This window comes from Ambystoma mexicanum, chromosome 12 (genome assembly GCF_040938575.1).
Source record: "Ambystoma mexicanum isolate Mex_15411 chromosome 12, UKY_AmexF1_1, whole genome shotgun sequence".
Classification (NCBI taxonomy): domain Eukaryota; kingdom Metazoa; phylum Chordata; class Amphibia; order Caudata; family Ambystomatidae; genus Ambystoma; species Ambystoma mexicanum.
In genome coordinates, this window is record NC_090936.1 from 541,613,561 (window position 1) to 541,632,820 (window position 19,260).

Sequence of the window (19,260 nt, forward strand, 5' to 3'; positions counted from 1 at the left end):
TACTCAGCAGGCTCTGGGTGATGTAGGTGCCATACTTTGACACCCTGATTGCAATGTTTGTAGAGGTATAGGTGCACTTCAAGGATGCCCCAGCCTTTTTTTCCATCCGGCCGCCCAAGCTGTTTCTTCCAAAGTTATTTCAGATTCCATATTTTTTGGGAAGCCGAAAGTCGATTTTCAAGCAGGCTGGGTATTCAACATTGAAACCCTGAAAGGTATACAGTTTAGTTAAGAAGCCAGAAACTCCAATCTTACCTTGTTCCTTACATTTTTACTCAGAGGAAAGTACCAGGAAGTACTTCTTAGCCTCGGCACGCTACTCGCTGGACTGTGGACTTTGTTGCATTTACTGCATTCACTACGTTTTTGCTAGAATTTCATTTGGACTAACGGTATTTGACCGTGACATTCTAACCCTGAGCATATATTTCCGAAAGAATATACGCTAATATTTGTTTCCTTGTATCTCTACAGTGTTACGATTCTGAAGCCACGCCCCCTTCATAGCCACTGCCTTCTATTCGCGCGCACCGAGGGAATAGCCAGGAAGTACCTCTTAGCCTCGTCGCCGCGTCAGAGAGGCAGAGACTTCTTCCTGCTGACTTCCTCTCGTACCAACTGTGCGCTTTAACAATCAAGGGCCGTATTGAGCAACGCGTTATCCACAGCTAACATTATGAAAGCATTTTCACTAAAATCAGGCATGCCTCAAAGCTTCTTTATCCCTCTGCCCTCAGAGAGCCCAGCTCATTCCACTTAAACTAAAGCACACTTCAACTCAACGCCGGTTAAAGGTAAGGGCACGAGGGGGGGTCACTCAATATGGACATACGCATGTTTTGTAGTGGTTGTCTCTCTGCACACAGAGCGAAGAACAGGTTGTAAATGGGTCAGTTAACAAATCTAAGCAGATCTTCCAATTGTGTGCCTATTGATACACTCACTCAAGTCTTGCCTTCAGCCCCTGCCATTGTAGAAAAAACCAAGCAGAAATTGGCTACAAAGACTTCAGGTACCCACGACTCCATTACTGACACAGCAATTCTTGATAGTATCCTTGCTACTGCTCAACCAATAGAGTCTGTTTACTCAACCCTGTCGACGCTGTGATAGACCTCGACCTCAATGATTCAGTATTTTCAAATAAAATGCTATCAGAAAATCTATCTCGCTGTCCAATGATGTTTACTGAGGTATTCCAGTCCACTATTGAGACTGTTTCTTCCATTTCACACTCTGAGACAAGTAGAATACAGACTAACACTCACGGTACAAACACCACATTACATACACACAATACTGAAACAACATTAGGTGTAACTCTGCAAGCCATGAATTTAGCAATTCAGGCACTGAGAAAAATATATCAATCCATTGACCGACGATTACAAATGCAGGAGGAGGTTATGCTGAAAATGTTATCTCTACAAAAGCTGACAAAACATGAGATGCAAGAGCACATAAACACCAGTATTCCTGTTTTACCACTCAAAGCCTCTCTAATATCTGCAGCGTGCCAGACTGATGACGAGCCTGATCAGGGGCCCTCTGCACATACTCCTACACAGGCCAGAGATAATAGAGGGGTCTCAGCAGCCTTACCATGCATAAACTCAATTATTTATGATCCATTAATAGATGTTATCCATTTGTCTCACGATTCGGATTTGAACTTGCATACTAATTCTACTGTGGCTCCGCAAAAGAAAAAGAAACTTTATTCTATCTTTACTCCAGTAGTCACTAGTGTACATAAGAAAGCCATAGCACTGACTCCAGCTAACGCTCAATAGTCACAGAATAATGGTGATAAGAACATAGGAAAACCTACCACAAAGCTTCCCAAAAACAAAGATGTCTCAAAATACATGGGAGGAGCTTCTACAAAACAATTTTTTAAGGCAATATCGCTTCCCAAAAAAAATAATGTGATTGCCTTCAAAGCAATCAAAAAATATATTCTTCCGAAATGCATGCTAAAAAAAATGGCCTCTTCAGGCTTCCAACGAGCTCAAGCTTTGAATTATCCTCCTTTGAATGATCTTCTGAAAGTAATAACACACCAAAATACAGCATGTGCTGGTCGAGTTGGTCGCACCTTGGATCCTGATAGTCAGGAACAAGACACAACTAAAAAGACCAAGGTAAAGAATGTATTGTATTGTATTGTATTTTGCATTTATATAGCGCCTTATATACCATTGGTATGGTCTGAAGGCGCTGGTAGGTTGAACGCCCTTGGGAACCGAGGTTCGAGTCAGTAGAGAGGGTGAAGAGAGACAAAAGGTGCGTGTGCGCACAGAGTATGTGTGCAGCTGGTGCGGGGTTATTGTGGTAGCTGCTTCTTAGCGGTAGGTGTGGTGGTTGAGAGGTCAGGAGAATGTGTACGCTCTGGCAGAATTAATCCAGCTCGAGAGTGGCTGCGTTAGGCCTGAGGAGAGACGCCTGGCTGGGGGTGTTAAACCAGCAGTGGTTACTTAGAGTGATGGGGAGTGAGCGGGAGATGTTGATATGAGAACAGTTATACCGAATGGTGTCATAGTATCCCTGTGTTCTATTTGAGTGATGGTGTAAGGAGGAGAGTAGGCGTGAGGTGTGGTATGATATATGTTCATTCGAATGTTCCCGCATATCAATGCATATTGTGTACGTTCCTCACACTCAGCCAATTCCTACATTCAGCCATTTCCCACACTCAGCCATTTCCCACATACTCAGACATTCCCATATACTCAGCCATTCCCACATACTCAGCCATTCCCACATACTCAGCCGTTCCCATATACTCAGCCGTTCCCCACACTCAGCCGTTCCCCACACTCAGCCGTTCCCCACACTCAGCCGTTCCCCACACTCAGCCGTTCCCCACACTCAGCCGTTCCCCACACCCAGCCGTTCCCCACACCCAGCCGTTCCTCACACTCAGTCAATTTCCATACTCTGCCGTTCCCTACACTCAGCCGTTCCCTACACTCAGCCGTTCCCCACACCCAGCCGTTCCCCACACCCAGCCGTTCCCCACACCCAGCCGTTCCCCACACTCAGCCGTTCCCCACACTCAGCCGTTCCCCACACTCAGCCATTCCCCACACTCAGCCATTCCCCACACTCAGCCATTCCCCACACTCAGCCATTCCCCACACTCAGCCATTTCCTACACTCGGCCTTTCCTCACACTCGGCCCTTCCCCACACTCGGCCATTCCCCACACTCATCAGCCATTCTCACACTCAGCCATTTCCCACACTCAGCCATCCGCTCTCCAGACCCATCCGCTCTCCAGACCCATCCGCTTTCCAGACTCATCCGCTACTCACACTCATACACTCCCCACACTCATATGTTCTATACATTCATACTCTCCCCACACTCAGTCTCTCCCCCCATTCGGTTGTTCCCCACATTTCTCCGCTCTAAATGTGCCTCTGTTCTCAGCGCTCTTTCGTTCTGCATGATCTTGCGCTCTGCACATTCTCCAGGCTCATTTGCCAACAGCATTTATCCTCACATTCACCCATACTCATCTATACTCATCCATACTCATTCGTTCTTTCTACTCATCCGGTCGTGCCCTCTATGCTCATCCGCTCTCCTTGTTCATCCGCTCTCCACGTTCTCTTCTTTCCATTATTCAGTGATTTTTTTTCTATTTAATCATTTCCCTGTTTAGATCTAGTTTATTCGTTTTAGTTCTGTTTGTCAATGTAGGTTACAATCTGGTTCGGTTACTTTATTTATTTATTTTAATATATTTGTTTTATTTGTTTTTTTTTTTTTTTTCTTTTTTTTTTTGGGATGATGTTGGTTTTAGGGAAAGAGCCAGGTTTTCAGTAGTTTGCGGAAGGCCGTTAGGTCCTGAGTTCGGCGGATGTGGGGTGGGAGCGAGTTCCATAGGGTTGGGGCCAGGGCTGAGAATGATGCTCCGCCTAACCTGACTGAGTTTGTTTTAGGAATTACTAGGAGGCCGGCTGAGCTTGATCTAAGGGTGCGGGTGGGGTGATAGGGTATTAGCTTTTTTTGAAGATAATAGGGTCCAGTTTTATGTAGAGCTCGGTGGGTGAGGCATAGGGTTTTGAAAGCTACCCTGCGGGCTACTGGAAGCCAGTGCAGTGTTTTAAGGGCTGGGGATACGTGGTCCCTTGGACCGAGCGCGAGAAGCACTTTGGCTGCTGCGTTTTGTGCTCTTTGTAGTTTATTCAGTTGGTAGGCATGAATTCCGAGGTACAGGGGGTTACCATAGTCCAGTCGGGATATGACGATTGATTGGACCGCGGAGACTCTGTTAGGGAATGAGAGATATGGAAAGATGCGCCTAAGGTTTTTGAGGTGGTAGTGGCAGGACTTAGAGACATTGTTGACTTGGCGCGAGAGTGTTAGGTCGGAGTCCAGGGTGCACCCAAGATTTTTTACTATGTTAGAGGGGGTCGGTGAGATGCCCATGGTGGGTGGCCAGGGTAGTGGGTGCGGAAGAAAATCTGAGTTGCCGCAGACCATGATTTCTGTTTTGGAGGGGTTTAACAGGAGGTGGCTTTGGGTCATCCAGCGCTCGATGTTGAGGAGGCAAGAGGTCAGGTCAGGTTGGGAGTTGGGTTTCGCGTTCAGGAACTTTAGAATTAGTTGAGTGTCATCTGCGTAATTGTAACACAGGATGTTGTGAGCACGAATTATTGGTGGGAGGGTGATCAGGTAGAGATTGAACAGGAGGGCGGATAGACATGCTCCTTGTGGGACTCCTGTGTCAACTGGTCGGGCTTGTGATGTAAAGTTGGAGAGTGTCGTTATTTGGTGTCTGTCTTTGAGGAATGAGGCTATCCATTTAAGGGCGGTTCCACGGATTCCTAGGGAGTGGAGGCGGTCAAGGAGTATAGAGTGATTGATCGTGTCAAAGGCGGCTGATAGGTCGAGAAGGATTAGTGCGGCGCATCCTGCAGAGTCAGCAGTCATTTTTAGGTCATCCCAGATCGAGGTTAGGGTGGTTTCAGTTCCATGGCAAGATCTGAATCCTGATTGGGCGGGGTCTAGGAGATTGTTGGCTTCAACAAAGGCGTTTAGTTGGGAGTAGGCTGTTCGGTCAATGAGTTTTGCAAGGAACCTGGTGTTAGAGATCGGGCGGTAGTTTTTTGGTTCGAGAGGGTCGAGTGAGGGTTTTTTAATCAGAGGTTTGACGTACACTAATTTGAATGCATCTGGAAAGATACCGGAGGAAAGGGAGGCGTTTATGATAGATCTTGCGTGTTCTCCTGCGCAGGTGGAGGCAAAGATTTCTTTAAGGGTTGTGGCTGGGCAAAGGTCTAGTGGTGATCCAGATGGCTTGCGGTCGGATAGGAGTTTGAGAAATTGTTCTGGTGATATTGGACTGAAGGATTCGAAAGTTGGTTGCGTAGTGGTCGTAGTTGGGGGACTGGCTGGTACGGGCTGAGGATTGCCTGGTGGTTGTAAGAGAGCCTGTTTGGTGGTCAGAGATTTTGTCCTTTCAATGGCCGTTGAGTAGAAATGGAGGGAGAGTGAGTCACATAGTGATTGTGACGCGGTCGGGATGGTTGTGTTGCATGCCGGTTTGGTGAATTCGGAGATAATTTTGTGAAGTTCTTTGCATGGGTTTTTGCAGTTTAGGATTCGTGAGTTGTAGTGGGTTTTTTTTGCTTTCCGGATTTCGGCTTTGTACTGGTACAGGTGTTGTGCCAAGGTGGTCCTGCTGTCTTGGGTTTTCTCTTTATGCCATTTGCGTTGTAGGTATTTGTAATGTCGTTTAGTGTTTTTTAGCTCAGGAGTGAACCATCTGGGGAAAAGGCCAAGTAGGGTTGATGGTTTGCACGAGGGGGTCAGGCGCATCAGGGATGAGTTGAGCCATGAATCAAAGGCCTCAGGGGTTAGTTGATTGTTGAGATGGCAGGTAGGTTGTGGGGACTGGAGGAGTGCCTCGGCTAGGTCCGGGGTGATTATTAGTTTCTTCCAGCTTTTGCGAATGTTCGGAGGTTCAGATACGAGTATGGGAAGGGGTTCAGGTGAGTGGATGGCGAACGAGAGAATGAAGTTGTCGGACCAGATGATAGGTGTGGGCGGCATTAGATGAATCAGGGTGTTGGAGCTGAAGATGGCATCAAGAGTGTGTCCTTTATAATGAGTCGGGCCGTTTATGTGGGGTTGGAGATTAATTGCATCTAAACCGTCAATCAGGGAGTATGTCATGGGGTTGGTGGGGATGTCGAGCCATATGTTGAAGTCTCCAAGAAGGGTGAGGTTGGGATGGTTTAGTTGGAGGCTGGAGATGGAGTCGCAAAGGTTGTTTGCGAAGTGTCTATCATAGCCAGGGGGCCTGTAGATTATTAGGAAGCTGTACGAGAGTGAAAGGGAGAGGGATAGTTTAACAAGGAGCGATTCGCAGGATGGAATGGAGGGTTGGTTGTCGATGATTGAGGCGCGGAAGAGGGATTTGAAGACGAATGCTATCCCTCCTCCCCTGGACGTGCGGTTCAGTGGGATGAGGGAGTAGTCCGGAGGAAAAGCTTCATTAGCGATTGGGCCGAAGTCATCAGAGAACCAGGTTTCGGTGATGAAAACTAGGTCTGGTGTGGCAGAGGAGAGGAGGTCAAAGATGGAATGTCTGTTTTTTGCTACCGATCGGGCGTTAAATAGGATGCAGTTCACATCGGCAGCTAAGGATGGTCTCGGTGCTGGAGCGGGACGGGGCGGTGGAGGGGGGTGTGGACAGAAAGGGGTAGGGTGGGTGGTGATAGATGGGAATAGTGGGCGAGCAGTGAGATTGGCAGGGTTCGGGAGGGGTTGGGAGGCAGTGTGTGATAGGATGGTCGGGTTTTGATTGGGGGGTTTGAAAGAGGGATGTTGGCGGTTAGGAGTTTCAGTTGGAGTTGATGAGAAATCGAGGGAGAGGGGTTTCAGGTAGGGAGAAGCGACGGGGGAAGGAGGGGATTGCGGGATAGAGGTGATGGGTCGAGCCAGGGGAGGCGAGGAGTGCTGGGAGGTTGAGGGGGACCAAGAACGTTTCCTCTTTAGTTTCTTTGTTGCGACTGGTGTGTGGGAGAGAGTAGGGGGGTCGGAGGGTGAGCAGGAGGCAGCTTCGGTTCTTGCTAGGGCTAGCCGTGCAGTTATTAGGGAGGGGAAACGGTGTGGTCGGGGGGGGAGGGTGGCAGGTGTATGAGGGGAGGGCGGGAGGTTGGTGATGGCAGGGGTATGAGGGGAGGGCGGGAGGTGGGTGATTGCAGGGTGGGGTGTGCTAGGTATGGTAGTGATGGGAGCGGGTATGGGGAGTGCTGGTGGGTCGGGAGTGGGGTTCAGGGGAAGAGTGGATTTAGGGTGGGTGGTTCGCCATCGTGCTCCCCTGGCTTGGTGTTTGGAGAGGGGGAGTGCTGGTGGGTCGGGAGTGGGGTTCAGGGGAAGAGTGGTTTTAGGGTGGGTGGTTCGCCATCGTTCTCCCCAGGCTTGGTGTTTGGAGAGAGGAAAGGCAGGGCGAGAGGGAGCGGGTGCGGGGGTTTCGGGGGGGCGGGATGGGAAGGAAGACTGATCGGAGGAAGGGGGTGGTCCATGGGAGATGTTTCTGACTGATTCTGGTGGAGTGGGTGCACTCATGATTGGTGTAAGCTTAAAGGATGGTTTAGGAGGGTTTTCTGATTGTAGTTCTAAGATCGGTGATGACACGCTTTTAGGTACGCTTCAAGGTTCAACTGCTCGAAGATGGTCTTAGGTTTACTTGGTGCTTTTCTAGTTACAGTTGTAGATAGAGATTGTTTTAGTTTATTGGGTACACTTCTAAGATTGTTTGACCCCAGGAGGATATTCGGTCAGCCTCTAGATTCTATTTGCTTAGAGGGGGAGTCAGATTATTAGTCACAGTTTTAGATTCAATAATATACAGGGTACAGTGGTAAGCGATTGGGACACTACTAATGCAATTGGGAACACTACTAAATGCGACTTTCCTCAGAGAGGCTATTGGACGCAGCACCTAAACTTCAGAATCCTATTGGGAACACTTCTAAATGCAACTTTCCTCAGAGAGACTATTGGGCGCAACACCTAAATGCAATTTGTAACACTTCTAAATGCAACTTTCCTCAGAGAGACTATTGGGCGCAACACCTAAATGCAATTTGTAACACTTCTAAATGCAGTTGAGAACACTTCTAAATGCAACTTTGCTCAGAGAGACAATTGGGCGCAGCACCTAAATGCAATTTGTAACACTAGTAAAAGCAATTGGGGACACTTCTAAATGCAGTTGAGAACACTTCTAAATGCAACTTTCCTCAGAGAGACAATTGGGCGCAACACCTGAATGCAATTTGTAACACTAGTAAAAGCAATTGGGGACACTTCTAAATGTAGTTGAGAACACTTCTAAATGCAGCTTTCATCGGAGAGGGTATTGGGCGCAACACCTGAATGCAATTTGTAACACTAGTAAAAGCAATTGGGGACACTTCTAAATGTAGTTGAGAACACTTCTAAATGCAGCTTTCCTTAGAGAGGCAATTGGGCGCAACACCTAAATGCAATTTGTAACATTAGTAAAAGCAACTGGGGACACTACTAATGCAATTGGGAACATTTCTAGATGCAACTTTCCTCAGAGAGGCTATTGGACGCAGCACCTAAATGTAATTGGGAACACTTCAAAATGCAATTGGGAACACTTCGAGAATGCAATTGGGAACACTTCAAGAATGCAATTGGGAACACTTCAAGAATGCAGTTGGGAACACTTCAAGAATGCAGTTGGGAACACTTCAAGAATGCAGTTGGGAACACTTCAAGAATGCAGTTGGGAACACTTCTAGATGCGATTGAGAACACTTCTATATGCAGTTGGGGACACTTCTAAATGTAACTTTCCTCAAGGGCTATTGGGCGCAGCACCTAAATTCAAATTGGGAACACTGCTAATGCAATTGGGGACACTTCAAGAATGCAGTTGGGAACACTTCAAGAATGCAGTTGGGAACACTTCAAGAATGCAGTTGGGAACACTTCAAGAATGCAGTTGGGAACACTTCAAGAATGCAGTTGGGAACACTTCAAGAATGCAGTTGGGAACACTTCAAGAATGCAGTTGGGAACACTTCTAGATGCGATTGAGAACACTTCTATATGCAGTTGGGGACACTTCTAGATGCAACTTTTCTCAGGGAGGCGTTTGCGCGCAACTTCAGAATGAAATTGGGAACATTTCTAAATGCAGCTTTCCTCGGAGAGGCTATTGGACGCAGCGCCTGAATGCGATTGGGACACTTCAAAAATGTAATTGGGAACAATGCAATGCTGGGATTCCGAGTTTGACTATAGAGGGATTGATGCTGAGTTAGAGGGGTGGTAGGGTAGTATGGCCTGAAGTAGTTGCTTCTGGCCCTGCCCTTGCCACACTTACTTGTTGTTGGCTTCTTGCTTCTCCTGCGGATACCTGCAGATACGATCTGGAGCCGTCCAGTTGGAGCCGTCCTTTGCCTTGGGGTCCTTAGCCGATGGGGCTGCCGGGCAGGGGCTGCCCTGGGGAGATTGGCTATGAGTGGAAGTCCTCTTGATGTGACCAATGGGAGGGGGTGAGCGGGAGGCGGGGAGGGCCGGGGAATCAGGAAATGGATGCGGGGAGGGAGAGGGAGGCGGATGGGCTATCGAGGGGGGCAGGGGACCACGGAAACCACCAGATGGGTGGAATTGGAGGCCAAAATGTAGGCGGCTGCACTCACCTGGCTCTGGGGGCTAAGGGAGCCGGGGCAGGCACGCGAGTCGTTAGGCTCCGAGCGTGAGATGGATTGACCAATGGGAGGGGGTGGGCGGGAGGCGGGGAGGGCCGGGGAATCAGGAAATGGATGCGGGGAGGGAGAGGGAGGCGGATGGGCTATCGAGGGGGGCAGGGGACCACGGAAACCACCAGATGGGTGGAATTGGAGGCCAAAATGTAGGCGGCTGCACTCACCTGGCTCTGGGGGCTAAGGGAGCCGGGCAGGCACGCGAGTCGTTAGGCTCCGAGCGTGAGGTGGATTGACCAATGGGAGGGGGTGGGCGGGAGCGGGAGGCGGGGAGGGCCGGGGAATCAGGAAATGGATGCGGGGAGGGAGAGGGAGGCGGATGGGCTATCGAGGGGGGCAGGGGACCACGGAAACCACCAGATGGGTGGAATTGGAGGCCAAAATGTAGGCGGCTGCACTCACCTGGCTCTGGGGGCTAAGGTGTTAAGTGAAAACCAACATAGAGCCGAAATTAGAAAGGTGGTTGATGCCTATATGTCTGGACATGTTCAGCCCCAAATAGAGTCATGCTGGAAGGTAAGCAAGTCCATGCAGCCTAGATTGTCAGCTCCTGGTCCTCCAGATAGCAAATCATCTACTTATCAGGACCCATCTCTAGATTCAGGTGCTGCAGGAACACTCCCGACACTCCGAGGAGCCTACAATGCTCCAACAAATGTAGAAGCAAGAAATGAGGTCCCCTCCTCTAGTGAATGCCTCCCAGTTCGAACTTCTGGTACGCGAACCAATGTTGCTTCATCTATGAATGATCTTTCTGGTGCGGTCGTTCGCTTGATTGAGAATGCACTGGGGAATCTCCAATCTACTGACTCCCCAAAAAAGCAATTGGTTGAAACAGAAGTTTCCAAGAGCAAACAGGTGACAAAAGAAGGTCCAGTCACTTTAAAAAATAATCCTGGCCTACATTCATTAATCTTAGCATGCAAACCATCCCTTTCCACCCAATACGATTTAAACCAAAGGGCAGTAATGGCAATCTTTTCAGATATCCAACAATTAGAAGATATAGTTTCTGCTGATTTGGCATTAGTTGAATTTGTTGATAAAAGGAATCTAAGTGCAGTGAGACTGTGGATGCAATCTAGAGTGGTACAGAACTTAATCTGACAGGCTAAAGATTCACTATTTAAATTGGGATTCAAACTGAACATTGATCATCAAACAACACAGAGAGTTCCCTCTCAGCAAAATCAGCTCAGCCTTCTAAAACAAATCCCATAGTGCCCAAAAGTGTCATACACAATAATTCTTCAACTAAGCCTTTCAACTTCCAGCATAAGATACAGCGGAATTAACTAGACTCATCCATAGGTCATCACACAGTCCCCCTCGTTAGTTGGAACACGAGAGGTTTCAAACATCTTTTGAACAATGATCAACATCAGTTAAATAAATATGATCTGGTACTCCTCCAGGAGACATGGTTAACCACTAACCCCATTTGGAAAGACTATGAAGTACATCTAAACCCTGCCATCAAGTTGTTAGTGGGAAGACCAACATCTGGACTCATCATTGCGGTTAAAATGAACTTTGGTCTTACCTCTAAGCTTTGGGCAGCCCCTGATGAATTTATGCTGCTGGTCAAAGTTAGGACTCCCACTGATGATTATGCCATTCTGAATGTGTATTGGAATCCTGCTGCATTAAGTGATGAGTGCGTCTTTAAAGATCTGAATAACTTGTTAGATATTGTTGTTGAAGGTCAGTATACCAGGTTCCTCATTCTAGCTGGTGATCTAAATTTAAAGTGCATGAATAATGTGCATAGGCGTCTGAATCAGAGACTCCTACGATGGAAGTGTTTGGTCAATCATAGAGGTTTGCATGTCCTTAATGGTGCTTTCGCCTCAGACATACCACCCGTGTCGACCTGGCAAAAAGGTGCTTCCTCGTCAATCATTGATTATATCTATGTGAACTCAGTGTTATGGCCGGCCGTGCAAAAATTCAATGTCATTCCTTCTGATGCTAGCGATCACAATATGCTATCAACAGAATCGGTTGTACAATTGGAACATTCTCCTGCTAAAAGGGTACCTCAGCAGGGATGTCTACTGGTGAACGCAGGTGGAAACTGTCTCTGATGGTCAGAGGATGCCTTAGTACATTTTAATCAACTCCTGATGAAGTCAAACTCTAGTAATGATGAAACATTAGAAAGTGTTGGTATTGTATACAGTGATGCGATGCAGGCTTTTCAACAAACAAAAATTTCTACTAGCAAGCGACAAAATCATTTGCGTGCATTTGATCATATGATACGAACCAGAAAAACTATATATCGTGCTGAGCTCAGAAAACTCAACGTGCATCCTCACTCCGTCAGAGCTGTTTGATTGAAAAAAGTACACAACAACTACAGGAACTGGGTAAAGGGCATAGAACATTGTATCAGAGAGATGGAGCAAATATGTTAAACATCCTTGCCAGTAAAAACATCTCTAAAATGTGGGCAGCAATTAATCAAGCCCTGGTCAATTACCAAATTAGCACACAGGCCACTGCTGTTAATACGCATCTCTGCATAACACATTTCAGTCAACTCTATGCAGCTCCTGAAAATAGTTTGAATTTAGATACCCTAAATATGCCAATTACTTTCAAACTCCCTTTCAATGAATCTGAGATCCTTCACCTCATTAAAACTGCCAATAATTCAAAAGCCTGATGGCCTGTCTAATTATATCATGCAAATGCATCCGGAACTGTGGGCCTCCACATTATTCATCATCTTTTCTGCTGTTAATCACAGTCAAAAGTTGCCTCAAACATGGACTCAAGCTATAACTGTTCCAGTTTACAAAAAAGGTGATTGACAATTGCTTGATAGCTACTGACCTATACCACTGTTGGATGCCCCAGGGAAAATCCTTTGCAGGATAATTCTCAAAGAATTAAATGATTGGTCAGAAAAAGGATCACTATTAGACCCCTTTCAATCGGGTTTTGTAAGGGGACTGGGCACGATTCCCAACATATTTGCCCTCTCTTTAATTCAGTCCCACCAACTGACTCGAGGTGAGACCCTGTATTTGGGCTTTGTTGACTTTAGAGCCGCGTTCGCCACAATCGACCGAATTGTGTTTCTGCTCAAACTAAAAAAGCACAACTGCCCCCTTCTCTGTATCGTTGATAACGCTACTTCACACGAACATGTTGATGCACGTACGTATCTCTTTAGATGGTAAATTATCACCAATCATCAACACCATAGGGGTCTAAAGCAAGGCTGTGCCTTATCCTCCTTTTTGTACAATTTTTACATACTAGACATAGGTGACTCTTTAACAAATTGTCTGGGTGATCCCCCTAAAATTGGATCACAACAAATCCCGTACTTATTATACGCTGACGATTTGGTCCTTTTATCACAAACGCCGATGGGGTTACAAAACATGCTGGAACAGCTTGGCACATACGCCCAAGTCAACAATTTAAACATCAATACTAGCAAAACACAGATAGTGATTTGTAATAGCAATCAAAAGTCCAAAATACACAATCACAAATGGCATCTGCAGCAGTGTGAACTCGATAACGTATGCCAATATCAATATCTAGGTGTGTTAATTCAGCACAGAAAACCATCAGAACAGTACACATGCAAAGTTAAAAGTAAATTGCACTCTTTAGTGTCTCAAACCAAGATACTGGCAAAAAAATTAGGAAAATGTTCCTTGAAACACACCGTTATGTTCTATAAAATGAAAGTGACTCCAATTTTACTGTATGGTGTGGAAGCCAGTGAACCGAAAGATCACACATTTTGGGACAACATAGAGTCCATTTATTGGAAACAAGTGTTTCAACTGCCAAACGGCACTCCCTTAGGGCTGATTCGTTACGAACCAGGCCTCTCATCACTCTATTCACACGTAATATGGAAACAATGTGCTTTTCTTCGGAAGGCGTTGGTTGGCTTAGATAAACCGTCTATCTTAAAGGTTATAGCTTATAATCTGTTTACATCTACAAATAAATTTCCCTTTAAATGGCGCAAGCACATCCTGAATGCATTAGCTGACGCAGCAGTCACAATTCATTTACTCACCACAAACCCTTGTCGGGGGGAAATTCTCCCGGGGTCGGCTGGGCCATCCGCGGACCTCCGGGCAGGGAGGCCCCAACCCCTCCCGTATATCCCAAAAAAATGAGTATGAGACACACGCAAGAAGCAAGGTGATTCTGCTGTTTATTAAACAAACGGCAGGGATGGGTCAAGGATCGTACGCGTCCGTCCTGACACTCTCTCTCATTGTGGGCTCGCAGGCCCTTTTTACCTTAGTATGACGCGCTACTTGCGTCACCTTGGAAAGTTAGCAAAAAACCTATCGCCACTCTGGATTGGTTCCTCGAGTGGTAGGGTTAGTATAGCATACCTATAGAGAGCAATATTAGTGGGTGAGGGTTAGTCAGGTGGTATACTTGGGTTGTCCCTTCAAGTCGATACATGAAAATTGTTACATGAAGACCCCTGAGGATTGGCTAATGTTAATGGGGTCAGTGATAAGAGCCCGATGTTCTGATTGGTCCATTCGCGAGCCCCCCAGTCTGGGACCATCGCTGTTCCCAGCTCGCGGTGCACCTGTCATTTGCAACAATGTTTCACTATGGGTATGTGCAGACAATGTGAAGATTTATTCATATGCTGGAAGGCCGACTACTCCCACCGCCGCAGATGTCCATTGAGTCGCTTAATTGTATCTGCCTGTGTCTTGAAACGGGGGATCCAGATGCCTCCCTTCTCCTGGGCCTGACTTAATTTGTAGGTGCGACCTTGGCGTCGGCTCGCGGCATGCCAGTTTGCAACATTGTGCCCTTGACTGTCTGTTCTCGCCGGGCTCATTCTGCAGGGTCAGCAACTGTACTTTTGCTCATTCAATGTTCGTGGGAGTTCTTGCTTGCGGCCTACTTGGGCCTGGTGCATGGGTGGAACCATTTGATACACAGCGCTTTAGGTTATGGTATCATATTGCTTTATCCCCAGTATCAGGTCTTCGTTATATTTCTCATTGTAATACATGGGTTTAGGAGAAGCGTGAGCAAGCGTTTTGGATGAGTTCATTGTGCGTCTTGTGTTTCTGCATTTTGAAAAGCCTATGTGAAAAATAATAAAGATGCGCGTCGGTGGGTGTGTCCGTCTCCTACGTCATAGCACTGAATATGTTCTTCGTGTGGATTGGTGTGGGAGTGTCCAGTGTGCATGTTTGCACGGGTGTGCTGACCGTAGGCTGGGTCGTCATGGCATCTCTAACGATGGGTTGATTTAGTGTTGGATGGTTCAGTCGAGTCCATCCATGCCGCAGGTGTCGGCATGGGCAGGGCAGGCGGGAGGGCACATCCGTATGTTCCTGTACCAGGGTATTTGGTCGTCTGGTAGATGGGCAAACTCCTCTCGTGGTGGGTGCCTAGGCCGTGATCCTCTGGGCCTGTGGTGTGAGGGGATTGGTGGGAGCCTTTTGTTCCATTCTCCCACTTCACCCTGATCGGGCAAAGATAAAAATATTTCAGCACGATTGGGCAGAAAATGTAATAAAGTGTTCATCACATAAAGATTTTGACATATTTTTCTTTGGCACCAAAAGATATGGGGTGATATCGAATTATCTTGTAAAGTGTCCATGTCCTGAAAAGTATTGAAAGAGTACTCGCGATATACTATGCAGAAGGAGAATCATCAAATTATTGCCGTTATTGCTTGAATAGAAGCCAAACTGAAACCTTACAACATCTAATAGTTGATTGTAAGGCAGTGAGCAGTGTACGGAACAAATGCTTCATGGATAAACTATTGCTCCAGAACCATCTAAGCAGTATCAAAAATGGCAAATGTTATTCTCTAATCCAAGAATAACAATACAAATAGCAATTGTTAAATTTTTGGATATGATTCTACCAAACCTTGTTTTTGATGAGTAAAAACAATGTTACCTTTTTCTTCATTTGACTAAATCTATATAATGACGTAGATGGAATGGTTTTAGCCCAGAAGGTTTATGCACTTTAACTCTGCCATTTCATTGGTCATTGTAGATAGGCAGCTATGTATGAGTGTGAGGTTAATTTTAACATTTGAAATTGTAAATATTGTCTTTATTAATAATTTGAATGTGTATAGGGACCATGATGAAATGTTATTTGATTCAGAATGTTTATGTATTATAATCTTGTTCTTCATTTGATTCTCTTAATTTAGTTATTCTGGATATTCATTTATGTATGAGTATGATGTTAATTTTAATTGTAAAAACTGGCTTTACTAATAATTTGAAAAGTTGATATATCAACTGAACAAATAAAAAAAATAAAAAAAATATTTTTTTCTCAGAGCATCTTTAACCTCTGTGATTAAAGGGACCCTATAGCTGGAGCCACCATTCTTGTTGGGATGCAAGTAAAATATGTCTCTTGTAAAGCTCTTTAGATTAAATCGCTATAAAAAAGTGCTATGTCCCAGGCAGGCGAAGAGATTCAGACTGAGAAAAAATATATTTGCCGGCGGCCTAGTATTAGCAGTTCTCATTTCGCGTGGCAGAATGCACATGCATCCATTTGCAGTTAGCTTTGACACATATTAGAAGCACCATATAGCCATACAGAAGGAGCAACAATGTATTCAAAGTTAGGGGGATGTATCTTGCATTTAGCAGTAGTGTACATTGTTATGCTTTAAGGGATGTGCGAGTAGGTAGCAAATATAGGTAGGAGTATGGGATGGAGTCAGGGAAGTGTTGCGGTAAAGGCAAGTCTGTGGGCTAAGGAAACAGGAGTTCCGCCATATTGGGTTTTAGGTCACAATGCAAGGTGCATTTGTGAAAGTATGAGAAACAGGCCTAACGTGGAGCTGCGGCTCTGTCCAGTTGATCCTGAGACAAGTCCCCTTTCTTTCCCCCAGAGAGAAGTTATGCTTTCAAGGCCACATGCAGCCATGCTGTGTCGATAATAGTCAATTGAGTTTAGCTGCAGAGCTTGGAAGAGCTGGCTAAGGAATGTTGGGGCCCAGGGAGGAATGGTAGGGATGCGACTTTTGAAGATTCAATTAATTTGAGCAAGGCATGGGGTTCTGTGATACCAAGAGCAATACCGGCCTCACTTGAAAAGTGGTCATCCTATTTGAAGTGCAGACACTGCACTCTAGGATCAATAAATACGCAAAATTCAAACTTAAGAGTGGTGCCCCCATCATGTAATTCTTGGGCACCTTGGTTCCCAGACAGATAAGGGCGAAGACATGCTCGGGCTGTACCATGATTTCAGATGGAAGGAGCAGATGTGATGCCAATAAATGCATATTCAAGCCCAGAGAGGTGTTTGTGCAAGCCACATGTTTAATGAGTGGGCCCATTGTATTATCAAAGTAGAGTTGATCTCACTATTCACACTTTGATCAGGATCTGATGGAGGGGTGCACATCACATGATGGTCAAGAATATTTACTTGTTAAAGAAATGTATTATGATAGCAATGTGCCTGGTAGTTAATCAACTTCTAGTGATGATGTAGTAGGTCACGTGTTTAGGGAAATATATTTACATAAAGTGTGACCAATAGCGTAATGGACTTTTGGGGAATAATTAGAATTGTGTATGGCTGTTAGCCAATGGGGAGTGTAGGATTATGCTGTGATCTTTATTATGCATAGTTTTAATAATTTGAGGTTTTCTGCTATAAAAGATGTAACATCTTTGGGAGGGGCGAGCTCCTAGTTTGGTTCTACTGGACTGTCTGATATTTTTTGAATGTAATAAAATTGTGTCTTCCTTGCAAACGGTGCATCGATTATTTGGCCTATTTGGGATTGCTTTTATCGTTCAGGCTTTGGGTCATTCACCCTACATTCTTTTAGTATCGGCTTATGTAAAGGGGATGCTAGGGGTGGCTATGAGCAGATTCTGTCAGGCATGGTTCATGATTTCAGCCATTACTTCCCTGGAAAGGTATTTTCCTCTGTACTACGGGGTATCGTCCTCCATATTGATTAGATTAGGAATTATTTCTGGTCCCTCACCCACTTTCTGCTTTTTCACAGGAGGTTCTCCTGTGATAGGAGGAGGATCTTGTTTACCTCAGCAGTGATCTGAATATTTTTTGTGCCTCATCCCAATGGAAGTCAGGAACGGTGACAAGGAAGGAGCCGACTTGAAATGTCTTTGCTTTTATTTGGGATTTTTATGTTGGCCTGTGAGCGGCCTGTTTTGTGAGGTGGCAAATTATATGCAATCACTCTGACTTTCATCACTCACAACCCGTACACGCAGGTGGACGGAGTTCCCCATTTTTTTTAGAGGGCAACTTGGTATGCTAATTTCTGGTGACACCCATTCAATTGGTATGTTAATGAGTCCCCCACTTTTTTTTAGGCCTTGACCCCTGCTATCAACTCTTTGTAGGGGGCTCAGTTTACAGTGCAAAGAACAGTCTGCTTAACTGCCTGGCTTTTTAAATGGAGTGAATCATATTCTTTTCATATAATTTGTGGCAAGGGACAAACTAAGTGCTTATTATGCATTGTCTAGTGACGGGCACTAACCCGTACCTGCATGGCAGCACCTGCTCAAACGTGTCCTTACTGACTCTTAACCCGCTTCCCTCACTTTCCTCGTCATACATTTGACCTTCAAGTGACCGGCTGCAAATCTTTGATCTTCTTCAAAGCTCCATTGTTACTGGTCAACTGGAAACCCCGAGCCAGGTACATCACTTCGCATTTCCCCGAACCAGTTCTTCAAAGCGTCTTGTTTTTTGTCAAAATGATTCTTCCCTGTGGGCAACTTAAATGTGACCTGAGCAGCCTAGCGAGAGTCTCTGCCACTGGAAGTTGAGACACTGGACGGAAATGTACGTCATGTTATACACTAAAGCTACGTATGCCATTAAATGGCGTTTAGATGGTTTTTGTTTCTCACACACATGCATTGTTCTAAAAAAACATGGTACTAATCGCTATGATGCCTCTAGTTGACATTACATTAAACTGACACATTTCTGCTGGTCGCACATCTGCGCAATGCTGTTTACGTCGTGTCAGCGATGAACGTAGCTATGTGTAGTGCACAGCCGCTGTCTGATGTCCATCCAGCCCCTGAAGGAAGGCAGATAATATTATCTGTGTGCTGTGCGCTAGGCCTGATTCATATCTGGTGGACTCAACGGCTGCTACAATTTCGCATGTGATGCATATTGTAGGATAAGAGCCCTGGCTAGGAAACCTTACAGGGACTTCATTGCTTAGGGTTTTTTAAAACGAACCTGCATTAATCACTCCAGAAATGCATCGCCCTCGCTTGTTCATAACCCCAGGTTCGCTTGTGTGCCGGAAAAGACAATGGGCCTCATTACGAATAGGGCGGTAAGGGGTACCAGGCACCGGTAAGGAGACCGGTGCCGGTAATCCCCTACCACCCTATTCCGAGGTCCCTTGGAGGGAACCGTAAGGTACGTGTGGTCGGACTACACGTCCCTTACGGGTCCCGCTAAGGGACCAGCGCGCTAA

At 45.9% G+C, this 19,260-nt stretch overlaps 1 protein-coding gene across 6 annotated transcripts in view; it reads left to right on the plus strand.

The window, feature by feature from the left end:
• The first annotated feature begins 565 nt into the window (after positions 1-565).
• LOC138513763 (olfactory receptor 5AP2-like) overlaps positions 566-19,260 on the plus strand; it is a 458,684-nt gene continuing 439,989 nt past the window's right edge. For all 6 annotated transcript variants that reach the window (XR_011281814.1, XR_011281813.1, XR_011281811.1 and 3 more), the window contains exon 1: positions 566-794. The gene's annotated coding sequence lies outside the window, so the exon portion shown is untranslated. The remainder of the gene's footprint in view (positions 795-19,260) is intronic.